Genomic DNA, 16383 nt, shown 5'->3' with positions numbered 1-16383 from the left:
TTGTTCAAGACATATTGTCAATTTCAATAAAAACATCGTTTCCGAAACGATCGTACAATATTGATATTTTTTGTTTTCCTTTTGAAACTGATTTTTAATTCACAATTATGAATCGTTTTACTCAATATTAAAATAGCTCTAGGATATCTATACCTATTGAGCTTATTATATATCTACAGTACAATGAGCACTGTTTTCTTTTAATAGTATTAATACATTTACTAGTACATTAAAATAAACTCTGCTCTTTAGACTCTAGGTCTAATTCCCTCAATATATATATATATAAGGCCACTTTGTGTGTGTGCGCGCGTGTGTGTGTGTGTGTGTGAGAGAGAGAGAGAGAGAGAGAGAGAGAGAGAGAGAGAGTGAGTGCCATATGGATTATAAAAGAGCTCGGCCGATTTTTTAAAAATTAAATTTCAAACAAATATAATATATGTATATGGGGGTGTTCTTATATATGTTTTGTTTTGGAATACCGCCGATGAGTATCGAAAATCAAAAAACTCCAATTATAAAAATGTAACATAGTACACGTTTACACACGAGTTGACGTGTAGACACCTGGGACACAACATATTGTACACTCAGTTGCAAAAGAGACAAAGAATAAAAAATAAGTTCAACTTGCCGTTTCAGGTGTTTACAAAAACCTTTTATTCCTCATTCCCTCATCACGCATGACTTTACCTTATGGCTGTAATGTCACCCACGTCTCTAACGTGATCATCTTGTTTAACGTACTCGTCTATCTATGCACACGTTCTTTTTATGGTCTTTTTCTTTTTTCCTTGCCATGTCGGCACTTCGCACACAGTTCGGCATTTACATACAGCCACCACACGCCCGTGCGTGCTCTTTTACAAAAAGAACAGTTCAATTTTGACTAAAGTTAACACTTTTATACAGCCTAAGATCACAAATGCGTTCGAGAATTTTATCACAGCGCAAGCAGAAAAGACCGATGTATAAGACAGGGGTGCGTTCGCCATTGATGTTTTTCTTTAGAGCACAATTGATGATGATACCCGACTTTTGCTGTTTAAACTTTAATTCAAGCCAGTATATAAAAATAATTGTATAACATCAGAAATAGGTTCTCTACAGAAAATGTAGTCTACGATGTACTGTGAATTAAGTCACTGCGAGGGAGGAGCGTGTGAGCTTCCCACACGGTGCACCAGGGTGGATTCCCGACTAGAGCAGACAATCAATTCGATTGCCGAATGGGCGATTTCACGGATTTCGATGATGATAAATGTACTGGAAGTGTGGAAAATTCTTTTATTATCATTCAATCACGGGCAACGCCTGACCTCCCTCCTAATATATATATATATATATATATATATATATATATATATATATATATATATATATATATATATACACACTAGCATGTCAGCCAGGCTTTGTCAGAGTTTTTGGAGGTGTATGTGGAGCAAATAAATAAATAAATAAATAAAAGCATAAACAGTGGTAGTAGGAAGGCAGGCTCGAACACGTTCCTGGAAGGAGGAAAAGAATGAAAAAAAAACGTGACGTCTTTGCTGTTACGATCACCGCCAAACCGGAAGTGAAGTAGGTTTAAATTAAATTAGACAATCGAAAAGAGGAGATGACTTTCGACAATATCGGCGAAAAAAGCTACCCTCCGTAGAAAAGTGTCCAGTTGAAGGTGAAGAAATTAATGCTTTAGTCAATTTTTCGATATTTGTCGTCTGAAAGGTCGAGCTTACAAACGATACTGATCTAGTAAAAGTCCGTCGCCACTGTGGAAAGTTTTAGGCAGGCATGCAAACATACATACATACATTTATATATTGGTAGCTAAAATTTTCGACCCAAACCAATTAAAAAGCTTGCCCTATCTCTGAATACCCTTTATGTAAAATTTCAAATGTTTAGACCAGAAACTGTCTGAGTAATGTGGTAGAGACCGCAGCGGTCATTTTTTTAAAAACTTTGACCTCTATTTTGACCCCTTAAGATTTATTGTTTTGGGCTCCAATCAAGTTATTAAGTTAGATTCATGTCCAAGGAACCTATATCTAAAATTCCAAGTGTTTATACCCAAAATTGGCTGAGGAGTTTGGTAGAGCTCCAAAAGGTCAAATCGTTGAATTTTCATTCCTTAACAGCCAAATTTCTGACCAAAAACGTATTACAAAGATTTTCCCAAATCTCAGTACTCTATATATCAAATTTCGAGTCTGTAGACTAAATATTGACAGAGATATTGTGTAGGGAAATGTACACAGATAGACTGATACACAGACAGACAGACAGATACTTTCACATTTATATATATACTAGCAGTTCTGCCCGGCTTTGCTCGGGCCCTATGTACTGTTCATAACTTTATGGGCATATGTATATATTAAAAAGTGTGAATATGTACGGTAATGCCTTTCTATATAATAGGCTTCCTTAACTACGATAGAGAAAAGTTGTTAGAGAACGCAGAGGTGAAATTTTTTTAAACTTTGATTCCAATTTTGTCCTCTTAACATTTCTTGTTTTAGGCTCAAATCGAATTAAAATGTTTGACCCTTCTCCAAGTAATCTACATCTAAAATTTCAAGTGACAGAGGAGTTTGGTAGAGTCTGCAAAGGTCAGCTCTGTAAACTTTGCCCTCTTGCCAGTCAAAATTTCGCCCCCAAAACTGATTAAAAAGCTTGCATGTCTGAATACCCTTTATGTAAAATTTCAAATGTTTAGACCTTAATAGTTTGCTAAAGACCGCAAAGGTAAGATCTTTTGAACTTTGATCCCTTGGAAGCCAAATTTTCAGCAAAGAACGATTAAAAAGCTTGCCCTATGTCCGAATACACTTTATGTCAAATTTCAAATGTTTAGACTAAAAATTGTCTGAGTTATTTTTTAGAGACCGCAGAGATCAATTTTTTTTTTTTAAAACTTTGACTCCAATTTTGACCTCTTAACATTTATTGTTTTGGGCTCCAATCAAATTATAAAGTTAGAGCCATGTCCAAGTAACCTATATCCAAAATTTCAAATGTTTAGACCAAAAATTGGCGGAGGACTTTGGTTCTCCAAGGTAAAATTGTTGAACTTTGACCTCTTAGTAAAATTTCTGGCCGAAACCCAATTAAAAAGATTTTCCCAAATCTCAATACTCCGTATGTCAAATTTCGAATCTGTATTTGGCAGGGAAAAGTACACAGACAAATAGACACACACACAAATATTTTAACTTTTATAGATATACTAGCATGTGTGCCCGGCGTTTCCCGGGTGTTTCGAGGTGTGTGTTGAGAAAAAAAAAGTGGTAGTAGGAAGGCAGGCTCGAACCCGTACTGTGAAGGAGGAAAAAAAAACGGGAAAAAGTGACGTCTTTACTGTTACGATGACCGTCAAACCGGAAGTGACGTAGGTTTAAATTAAGGCTAGACAACCGAAAAGAGGGGCTGACTTTCGAAAATATCGGCGAAAAAAGCGACCCCTCCCTGTAGAAAAGTTCCCAATTGAGGGTGAAGAAATTAATGTTTTTAGCCAATTTTTCGGTATTTTTCGTCTGAAAGATCGAAATTTAAAACGATACTGATCTTATGAAAATCCGTCGCCTCTGTCGAAAGTTTTAGGCAGACATGCAAACATACATACATATATCTCAGTACCCTGAGAAATTTCGAGTCTCTAGACTTAAAATTGACAGTTATTGCGTAGGGAAATGTACACAGACAGACACACAAAGACACACAGACACGTTCACTTATATATATATATATATATATATATATATATATATATATATATATATATATATATATATATATATATAATGGGTAACTCTATTGAGTAAAAATTCGATTAATAACTGATACCGGCATTTTTAGATGCTGGGGGAAATACACGTTCGGTCAGCAAACCTAGATTAGGACGGAGCATTATGGTACTTATATATATATATATATATATATATATATATATATATATATATATATATATATATATATATATATATATATATATATATAATCTTACTACTATATATTGGGTTCAATATAATAATTGCGTGAGAATTGTCTTGACAAAGATAAAACTCAATCTGCATAAATTAAAATATCATATTTAAGCGTATCTTATGACCGGGCTACGCCAGGCGGCTTTCTAGTTTTAAATATAATTTAAATGTAACGTTCATTTTATTTATTTAAAATTTGTTTGTTGACAATAATTTTTGTCGTAAGAAGAAATTCTTCTTCGTTATGCATACAAGACAAACATTGGTGTCTATTATTAAGAATAGAAATTGCATTTCCAATCGAGAAGAAACCATTAGAGTATAAAGCATTCTGGCATTTAGGTACCACAACAATGAAGGGATGAGATTTAATTGCTAAGCAAATTTGTCGGAGATATGTACGTTGAGGAGGTACAAGTGCAACGAATTCATTAGAACACATTCCATTAAAATATTTATAAAACAAGTACAGAGATGCAACACTGCGGCGATGGGACAGGGCTGAAGCTTAGTTGACTAAGTAGGACCTATTAGATAAAAAAACTCTTTTTTGGATCCTATCCAAGAGGGAGAGGCTAGTGGTAGATTCACCAGCCCAGATGTGGCATCAATGCTCCATAAATGGGCGAATGATGACATTGTAGAGGTACAGGATACTCTCAGATGTGAATAGTCTTCTAGCTCGATAGAGGGAAATCACTTTCTTTGCAGCAGCCTTCGCAATGTTCTCAATGTATTTGTTTCACTTCATATTTCCCGTGAATCTCAGGCCGAGGAGTTTGTAGGAAGAATTCTCAGGTAGGGTGTTATTTGTTATGGATATAGGTGGTTGGAGAGGAGTCTTGTAATTGTTAAAGGAGAACAGCCTAGCCTTACTAGCATTAAATGTTGCCATCTATGTTCAACCCCATTCCATTACGGTCTGGAGGTCATTTTCTTACGATTCTGCCATTGTCTTGGATTTGTGTACATCCGTTCCATCCTCGTGCATGTTAGAGAGCGTTGTATCATCAGTAAATATGTTCACCCTGGACACAATATTATCAGGAAGGTCGTTTATGAAAATCAGGAATAACAGTGGTCCAAGGATCGAGCCCTTAGGCACTCCCGAATTAATGTTATGCTGCTTGAATGTATGTCCAACAATAAACCTGGATGGTCATATTGTCTAAGAAGGATCTAATTATATTTAGTATACGTTCAGTTATATCGTAGGATTTACTTTTCATTAGAAACTCTCCGTGTCAGAATTCAAGTCAGACTTCATGTTAGACCTTAGATGTACCAAGGGTTACAGCCCTAACTTTCTTATCCAGTGCATATGCGTTCAGAAATTTCTGTTAAAATATCTGCAGTAGAACGACATTGTCTAAATCCATACTGTTTCTCAGAAAGAAGATAAGCTTTTGCGAGGTTACTTTTACTTCTAAAGTAATTTTATATATAAAATTAAACATCGAAAAATTCGTTTTTATCTTATATAGATAAAGATTTTGTCCTTATATCCATCCACCAATCGCACATTTTTTTAAACGTAATACATTGCGGAATTTATCACAATTCTAAATATCAGAAACTTTTAACTAACCTTTAGGAATAGAAAAAATTAATAGTAATTAAGAAATTTAAAAAAAAAAAAGCGGATACCCTGACTGGAAATCGGAAACGAAATATACAGATTTTTAGTTTAATGTTTTTCCAGCTGGCCTATTTTGACTCTCTTATGAATAGAATAAAAACATTACCATGGAAAATAATTATAGCTTTGGTGTGACGTAATATCAAATTTACTAGAATTAATTAAGCCCATTAATTCTAGTTTACCAAAAAACATTTACTTTATAATTTCGCAGTAAGAAGAAATAGAATATTTATTTTTTAAGGAAATTTGAATTAGTGCAATCGAATATATAAATAAAGTCAGGTGTCCCCTATTTCGATGATCAGTATATCTTCGTAAACAAAATATGTGTATTTTACATAACAGAAACCGTTATTTATTCCTTACTAAAACGGTAGTTAGAGAAATCACATGAAACTGGGAGAGAGATAATTTTGTATATTACCGGCGACCCTTCAAGCAGAAAATGCATGAAATTTGGCGTATCTTATTTTACTTCCATTGGGGGCAATAGAATTGGGGGTACACGTTGTAGCCCAATAATGTACGGCTCAGACGATGTTTAAAATTTTCACTTTCTCACTTTCTTTCTCCCTTTCGGAATTTGGTCCTTATATTTCACTGACTTTGTAAACTCATTTTTTTCTGATTTAAGCAATCTAACACAAGTTTAATCGATAACTCAACTTGTCATATATATATATATATATATATATATATATATATATATATATATATATATATATATATATATATAATAAAACATTGTTGTAAAAAAAAGCTTCTGTTTATTATATCTTTTTTATTATTTTCTGTGAAAATCAAAAAAGTGTAGAAGTTAATATATGTTCCATGGACGTCATGAACATCTTCGATCCGCGTCAAATCATCTTCGTATGAGAGACAAATGAAAAATGGGTTGAGAAAATTGGAGAAGAAAAAAAGTTTAGTGACCGCACATGGTCAGTATTCGAAGACAGCAGAGACGTGGGGTGTTTTTGGCCATTGTCGAGCCAAATTCTGAAGTCAAAGAGTAGGCCATATATATATATATATATATATATATATATATATATATATATATATATATATATATATATATATATACAGTTTGGTCAAAAATCATAAGACCACTTAAGAAAGTAAGCATTTGCGCATAATATCAAATTTTTAATGAAACAAATGAATGAAACCATTGCCAAAAGGGAAAATATGATGGGAAAAAAAATGAAATATGCTTCATTCGAAACCTTAACTCTGATCTAATAATTATTTTTTTAAAAACAAACATTTTCATCTGATCAAAATGATAAGACCACTTTAATAAAATCGGTTAGTTCTGAAAAAATGAATAAGAAAAGCTTTCTATGTTACTAAAAAGCAACTTGTTAGTGGATAAAAATATCTTACTAAATTATAAATGGCAAAAGGAAAACCATTATCAGAGTTTGAGAGAGGAAGGATCTTTGAGCTTAATAGGGGGGACTCTCCCATAGATCCATTGAAAACGAAGTGAATTGTAGCAAAACGGCCATCACAAATTTTTTAAGAAATCCAGATCAATATGGACGCAAAAAGAGTCCAGGTCGACAAAAAAAAAATAAAATAAAAAAAAAAATAATAATAATCACTGGATCGCTGTATCAGAAGAAGTTAAAAAAAACTCCAGTATGAGCTCAAGTCGATTGAAAAGCCAAACAGCAGCAGAATGTAGTCCTAAAACCATCAGAAGGCATCTGAAAATGAAGGGTTTCAATCATTTAAAGCGACTGCAGAAACCACGTCTTCTTGAACAGCACAAAACCAACCGACTTAATTATGCCGCCAAATACCAGACTTGGGATGAAGAGAAGTGGGAAAATGTAATTTTCTCCGATGAGAAAAACTTTAATCTAGATTCTCCAGATGGATTTCAACACTATTGGCATAATAAAAAATTGCCTAAAGAGACTTTTTCAACTCGGTATAGTGGAGGAGGGTCTTTAATGATCTGGGGTGCTTTTTCGTCAGCTGGGACCCTAAAGTTGCAAGTAGTGAAAGGCCGGCAAACATCATTGAAGTACATTTCAATGCTTGAAAATGCTTCTATCGGGACTGAAGGTCCACGTCTGTGTAGAAGAAATTAGATTTTCCAGCAAGACAACGCTGCGATACACACTTCTCGACAAGCACGAGAATACTTTTCTTCAAATAATATAGAATTGTTAGATCATCCAGCATGTTCTCCGGACCTCAATCACATTGAAAATCTTTGGGGATGGATGGCAAAAGCAGTGTTCAAGGATGGAACCCAGTATTGTTCGATAAAGGAACTTTCTGATTCAGTTTTCAGTATATGGGATAAAATTCCTTCGCAACTGATAAAAAACTTAGTCGCAAGTATGCCGAAGGGAATTTTTGAAGTAATTCGTAATAATGGAGGCTATACTAAATACTGAGACCCTTTTTAGTAATCTATAATTGCCTTTTGTTAGATAAATTATCAGTGGTCTTATCATTTTGACCAGGTGAAAATGTTTGTTTTTTAAAAATATAATTATTAGATCAGGGTTAAGGTTTCAAATGAAGCAGATTTCATATTTTCCCTTTTAGCAATGGTTTCAACCATTTTTTTAAATTAAAATTCGATAATATGCGTAAACCCGTACTTTCTTAAGTGGTCTTATGATTTTCACCAGGACTGTATATATATATATATATGATTGTTGAGCTGGATTAAATCCGACGATATGAAATAAAATGGAGGTGGAAGGACCTGGATACTCAACGTTTCGCCCGATTTATGCAGGCTTCTTCAAGAGGGATGGTCATTGACGAGAGAGTCGGAGGATTGGGGCTATATATAATGATGGGGGAGAGCAGCGTGTTTTCCTTATGTAAATTAGATGTCATATATACATGTATATACATTTTATGAGAGAAGAACTAATTAGAGTAAACTAGTGTAGTGGATTACGTCTAAAAGATAAAATATCGTAGAGATTAAAAATTGTGTTTGGAAATATAGCGGTGATAGATTAAATAAATAAAATGACACGAGATTACGAAAGAATCTTTTTTTTTTTTTTAAATTAGAAATAATTGAATTGGGATAAAATAGCGCAGTAACTTAAAAGATGGTGTCTAAAAATAGGAATAGGAGGTGATAAAATGGAGTCTAAAAATAGATAATGATAAAATACAGTAAATAAGTAAAATAAAAATAAAATTAAGTGAAATTACGAATTTTTTTTTTTTCGCGTTTAACCGGTGTCTAAGTTGTTTTCTTTAATAATTATTTTCGACAGAAAGGGAGCAACGTGGAAAAAAACCTTTTCTTTGCTTAATTATATTGCTGGAATGGGAGATTATAGCTGACTCAATTAAACGTCGTGTGGATCTGTTATGTATGTGTTTAAGGAAAGTTGCTTTGTTAAAATCAAAATGGTGGTCGTTTTCCATTATGTGACAAAATATGGCGTTGAGTGTATTGTTGTTTTTTTACATCTTTTTTATGTTCATATATTCTTTTATTTAAATTACGTTGAGTTTCTCCTACGTATATTCTTCCACAATCAAGGCAGGGTATGGAATATATTCCACCTTTGGTGTTAATGTTGGTATTAGTTATAATTTTACGTGTTAGATCCCTAATTGTTAAAGAGTTTAGTTTTGTTATTTGAATGCCTGTCTTATTTAGGTTCTTATAGATTGTGTCGTTGTTTTTATTAGTTGGTAATGTTAATTGTCTGTTGTGTGTCTGGCTTAAATAGGAATGGTCTCGGTTTCTGTTATGGTAAATTTTTAGTGCTTTTCTTTTTGTATTTGCCAAAAAATGTTGAGGGTATTGCAAGTTCATGAATGTACATTATCTATTTTTAGACTCCATTTTATCACCTCCTATTTTTAGACACCATCTTTTAAGTTACTGCGCTATTTTATCCCAATTCAATTATTTCTAATTTAAAAAAAAAAAAGGAAAGATTCTTTCGTAATCTCGTGTCATTTTATTTATTTAATCTATCACCGCTATATTTCCAAACACAATTTTTAATCTCTTCGATATTTTATCTTTTAGACGTAATCCACTACACTAGTTTACTCTAATTAGTTCTTCTCTCATAAAATGTATATACATGTATATATGACATCTAATTTACATAAGGAAAACACGCTGCTCTCCCCCATCATTATATATAGCCCCAATCCTCCGACTCTCTCGCCAATGACCACCCCTCTTGAAGAAGCCCGGATAAATCGGGCGAAACGTTGAGTATCCAGGTCCTTCCACCTCCATTTTATTTCATATATATATATATATATATATATATATATAATGGATATTTTTAACCACAAATTTTAATATACAAAAATATATTAAATTTTGGTAATTTTCATATACTAATAAAATTATTAAATTCAAAATTAATTGACTTAATTATTAAGCATCATGATTATCAGGTTTTATAATAATATGTTCTCAAAATCAAGATAACTAAAATAAAAAATAATAGCATCATATTGTGTATTTTGATATTAGTTACAATTGTTTCGGGCAATTTCAAACATTATGTAATTCAAAAATATTCCAATATAGCCACTCCTCAGACGACGAAATACACTATTTATACCTATATGAACATACTTCTACTCTGTATTTAAGAGTGTAAGCAGTGTTTCCAACGTTCATCCAACTTTTTCATGTTTTTTGTTTAATTATTTTCCATAATCATGGAATTTATAAATCGCCCCATTTTCATATTTATACTTTTTAAATTATATTTCAATCAATTACCTATCTTAATATTACATGAAACCTCTGTGTGTGTTTTTTATTTATTTAAGTAAGTATTTGTTTTCTCCAAATTATTTATTTAATTGCTTTTTTTTCGAAGTACTAAACTACACTCTCAAATTCTAGTTTATATTTATATGTTCCGACCATATCTTCTTCAATTTACGATAGTTTCGAATCAGTCTTGTTTACATCTACGATCTCATAATTAGCTTAAGAAGAAATTTGTATTAAGAGTTTAATTAAAAAATACTAATTAAAATTTATTTTCATCCCATACTTATTATGGCATTAATTTCAATTTTAAATTGACAGAGTATAAAATAGGCTTCGTGGCTTAGTGGGGGATGCCCTTTTCTCTTCCCTGCAATCTCTTTCCCACAGGAGAGACGTTTGTAGCCTATCTTTGATTTATCGTTACTTCCATGGCAAGTACTCGTCTGAGCTCCAATCTCTAGTCTCTCCTCGTCAATTTTTCGCGATAAACACCCGTCTAGCAAAAACCACTGTCAAAGATTTTCCCCACTTTTTATCTGTGCCAAAACCAAAACGTAGATTCCATGAACAAAGCTTCTTTCTTAAAAGTGCACGCCTGTGGAACTCTGTTCCGTTTGCCTGTTTCCTATCTGACTACAAACTGGATGTCTTTAAGTCCAACATAAACAAACTCCTGATGAACCGCCCTCTTAAGTAAGACACTTTATCAAATCTCCAATACTAACGATTACTACGATACTATCCCATTAATTACTTTACACGCAATAACCCTTATCACCGAGTGGCTTCCGGGCCTTGATAAGCGGTGATTACTTTGTAAAAAAAATTACCTTTTTAATTTTTATCCATATATAAGTATTCTAGGTGCTAATGCAGATAGTGATCCGCGCTATGTTTTAAACCGTATTTCCAAGTTTAATTAAAGTTTTATGATATTTTTTTTATTCAATTGTAAGGTTAAAGTACAGAATAGGTACAAAACACTATCCCCTCCCCATGTTAAGAATAACTTTTTAAATAATAACGTTATTATTTCAGCACGGATCACTTTCTGCTGGGCAGGAGCTGCTAAAAACAGCCTATCCTGCCTTGACAGAGTACAAAATAGACTTCGTGGCTTGGTGGGGGATGCCCATTTCTCTTCCCTGCAACCTCTTTCCCACAGAAGAGACGTAGGTAGCCTGTCTTTGTTCTATCGTTATTTCCATGGCAAGTGCTCGTCTGAGCTCCATTCTCCGGTCACACCTCGCCAATCTTTTTCAAAAAACACCCGACTAGCTGAAACCACCGTCAATAATTTTCCCCACTCCTTATCTGTGCCTAAATCAAAACGTAGATTCCACGAATAAAGCTTCTTTCTTAGAACTGCACGCCTGTGGAACTCTGTTCCGCTTGCCTGTTTCCCTTCCGACTTCAACCTGGATGTCTTCAAGTTCAACACAAACAAATTCTTGATGAAGCGCCCCCTTAGTAACGACACCTTATCAATTCTCCAATACTATTGCTACACTATCCCATTGAGTACTGTACACACAATAACCCTTATCCCCGAGTGGCCATTGGGCCTTGATAAATGGTGAACTCCATGTAAAAAAAAATAAATAAATATATAAACATTACCTGCCACTAATACGAAACGAAAACTAACCGTAACATCTTTACAAGGTTGTTACGGCCATAATATAAATATAGATACCAAATTTAAAAAAATTATTTTTACAAAAAATCAATCATCGGGAAATAAAGGAATTTAGGAACCCAACAAATGGGATATATTTAAAAAAAAAAATTCTTTTTTTAAATGGCTTAGGGTTCTTCGTAGAAACTTCCCATAACTCTGTTCTTAAATAAGGATACGAAAATTAGGCGATACATTAATATTTAAATGGGCTTTTCCGTAACCACAACCAAGGTAAATGTTTCTCGCATGTTTTTCCCGTTAGGGACCCCCCCCTCTTCTTTCTATTCAAAAAATGCTACATTGCCAAAAGTGTGTTTATTCATGGGATCATCCAAAATTGATTGGAGTTTACAAAAATATTCAGTTTTATTAAGTAATAAATACATATTGGTTTTTATCCCCTTTCCTGTTTTCTAATAATTCAATTTGGGTGGTTTTTTAGTTGATTGGCAGCCTTTTTTAAATTATCAGTTAAAATAGTTTTAGATTTTTTGAATCTATTTTTCATAGCCTCAGTCCTAAGTATATCTTTAATACCTGGATGTGTAGTAAAGTGTTCGTTTTCTAGGTTTACAAGATTTTCATATAGGAGTTCTATTTCGGCCTTTTTATTTTGGTGGTTGTAAGTGCTAAATAAATGAAAATTAGGTCCGAGTACTAGAAATTCTTTTTGATGCTCTGTTAGTTCTTGGTTGGAAAGATTAATACAACTTTGCTGGGGGAGTAATATGTTGCCTTTGTACAACGTGTTCAGTTTCTTTTGTAAAGTTGTTCTATGTGAGAGTTCAAATTGATTAAGAATTTCCAAGAGATTGTGTTGGATATAGGTAAAGTGATCTGCGGTAATCATATTTTTTAGTTGGTTTTCTAGATCAAGGACTTCAGAGTTATAGCTGTTTATAAGTTCATGGGCAATGGCAATTTGCCGCTTAAGTTGACTCTGAAATTCCAAGTGTTGGTTTCATTTTGAGCGGCTGCGCCGTGCAGTTTAAATTGTATATATTTAGGCAGCATTTTTTCATTTAGACACATATTATTGAATAGCACGGTATTATTCTTTTACAATTTTCCTATTATCTTCTCAAATCTCCGAATAAAAAAAGAAGTCCGCCACCTAACTTGTAACAAGCTACCACGTGACTAGGAAAAAATGTATATATAAGTAAATTAAAAACAATTTCTACATTTATTTCTACAATAGTCCTGAGGATGATAGAAGTACTTCTGTCGAAAACGCTCGCGATTATGGATCCAACATATGCAATTTCGAGAAGAACACAAAAAGGACTATTCGGAGATTGGAGAAGATAAAAAGGAAAATTGTAAAACAAAATATTTCCGTGCTATTCAATAATATTTGTCTACATATCATATCATATATATATATATATATATATATATATATATATATAAAATTGCTCTGTAATTATATTGAGCTTTTTAAAAAGGATTGGGATATATTATAAAAGAATATATTTCTACAGAAATATATATATATATATATATATGTATATATATACATATATATATACATATATATATATATATATATATATTTCTGTAGAAATATATTCTCTTATAATATATACCTATCCTTTTTTTAAGAAGCTCAATGTAATAACAGAGCAATTATATATATATATATATATATATATATATATATATATATGTGTGTGTGTGTGTGTCATCTGATCACTACATTAGTGAAAGGAAATCTATTCCCAACCAGTATTAACGCAAAAATAATCTTTCGTAAAATAATTTATTTTTTTTTCAAAATGTCGAAACCAAAAATAAGCAAACAAATAACATCATGAATATGTATATACGAAGGTCGTTAAAAAACTAATGCCTCCTATTTGTTAACGTTAGAAGCCGAAGAGCGACCCATTTAAACGAGCACCCTTTTCTGCTTCAGAATATTTTTTTTTACATAGTCATCAACAATCTTCAATGCACTTTTGGCAGGAATTCAATGACGCATCTCTACTTCTGACGTGCATCCATAACATTAGCGTCTCTCACCGTCGATATGTGCAATGAAGATACAAAACTTTCATGTCATGAAGTTCAGTCATCATAACAATGCAGTTTGCAGTTGCCTCTGATCCATTCGTGTGGGATCAACAATAGGAGTCATTACTTTTGGAACGCCCTTAGTACACACACACACACACACACACACACACACACACACACACACACACACAGACACACACACACATATATACTTTTTATTTATTTTACATAAACATTTATATGTCACTACACATTCATGACCATGTTTCGTTCAGCGGACTCTTCTTTTGTACAAGCAGCATCACATGAAGAGGTTTCTAATTTGTAACTGACTGACTGAAACATACTCATGAATGTGTAGTGACATATATATGCTCATGCAAAATAAATAAAATGAATAAAAGTATGTCTGGCTTAACTTCGGTATTGAGCACGTTTGTATGAACCTCATTAAATATATTGACTGTTTCACCTCTGAAAAATATTAACCTGGAATTATTATAGATATATGATAGCTCCCTTTAATCTTTACAGACTACGGATACCCACTGTAATGTGCCTGTGTCGAATATTTGTGGCAAGAATTGCGCAATCTCCAACCACGCCTCACCATGAGTCGGCGTTGTTAAATATCAGTGACAAGTGGAGGTCCAGGACGGCTGGAAACAATGCTGAGATAAGCGGAGAGCACATACAGCGCCTATAATTCCCAAATGGTTACCAATCTGGTACTATCCAGGCTCAACGCTGTTTAACTTCCGTGATATGACGAGAACCAGTGCGTCAATGTGATTGTCAATGTGCGGTGTGTGTGTGTGTGTGTGTGTGTGTGTGTGTGTCTGAATTGATCTCTATTTGTACATATAGTATGGCGTGTTTTTGTGAATATTTTTTAACACTCACTTGTAAGTGTATATAATCGTTTATTGAAATCTCCTGGTGTGTTAAATACTCGTATATCTGACATAGCCTTTTGTTCTCCTCCTCTTCCTTTCCTCCTGGCGCCACTGTGACTGTCCAGGTTTTCAACGATCCGGGTTGTTAAACGGCGGCTAGCCTAGCAAATCGGCTAAATGCCCTTGCGCCGAGACCTGATACAATTGTTACTCGTTTAAGGCTAGCCGCCTCAGTAATCGTCTTACCTAACCATGTAGTTCTAATGCCTGTCTTTGTGACAGGCCGGGTTTTATGGTCAAAAAACGCAATATGCGAAAAAAAAAAAAAAAAAAAAATAAATAAATAAATAAAAATAAAAGAAAGGGAAGGGAGCGTGGGTGAATTGTTATCGGTCCTTATTTAAAAGGGGAAACAATTCTGGTCAGAGCGTTTTCGGAGAATTAATGGACTGAAGATTTTAACTGGTTTTTAGAAGAGAAAAACGGAACGAGTCTTTAGATTTGGTTTCACAGTATTTGGAATTGTTGAAATTATTGGTCATGAAATACACCTTTGGTCTTAATTGGTTTAGTTGTCGACATATCCAGAAGCACAGTGTAACGTTTTCCGGGAACCAACACGTTGTAACCTCAGTCCCACAGCAGACAAAGAATAGAAAAGAATTTCAACTCGCTTTCTTTTTTTTTTTGTTCTAAACGACTTTTATTTTCTTATTCTCTCGTTACCACTGTGACGTGCCTCACGTGATCGTCTTCTCAAACGTGCTCTTGAATGTCATCCACGCCTCTAACGTGATCGTCTTCTCCAAGTACTCTTTCTCTCTCCTTTTTATAGTCCTTTTCCGTACCGTGTCGTCATTTCGTATGCATTTGTTTACGCGCGTCCGCGCTCTGTTAAAACAGTAATAAATAATTCAGAGAGGTAGACAAATAAATATGTAAATAGAAAGGTAAGTGGATAGATAGGTAGATAGATACATGAATATATATATATATATATATATATATATATATATATATATATATATATACATATATATATAAGTGACCATGTCTGTTTGGCGGTCTCTACCAAACTCCATTGTCAATTGTTGGTGCACAGACTTGCAACTTGATATATAGAAGATTTGGACCTGTAGAACAAATTAGATTTGGTCTTTAGTCAGTGAAAATAACTGCTAAGGGGCAAAATTGAAAACATTTTGAACACATTAGCCAGTATACATTTATATTCATTTTTAACTATTATTTTTATCCATCTGACGATAACCCAAACGGTAACGACTAAGGCTTAAGAACTCTATATTTAATTTCGATTCTAGCTGATTGCATCCACTTTTAAAATCACTATGATATGTTGGGTACTGAACGAATTAAAATATCATTTTTAAGCGTATTTTACG

Source organism: Euprymna scolopes, chromosome 9 (assembly GCF_053919585.1).
Source record: "Euprymna scolopes isolate OS-2025 chromosome 9, ASM5391958v1, whole genome shotgun sequence".
NCBI lineage: Eukaryota > Metazoa > Mollusca > Cephalopoda > Sepiida > Sepiolidae > Euprymna > Euprymna scolopes.
The sequence above is the reverse complement of the archived record's forward strand: the minus strand, read 5'-3'. Positions refer to the sequence as shown.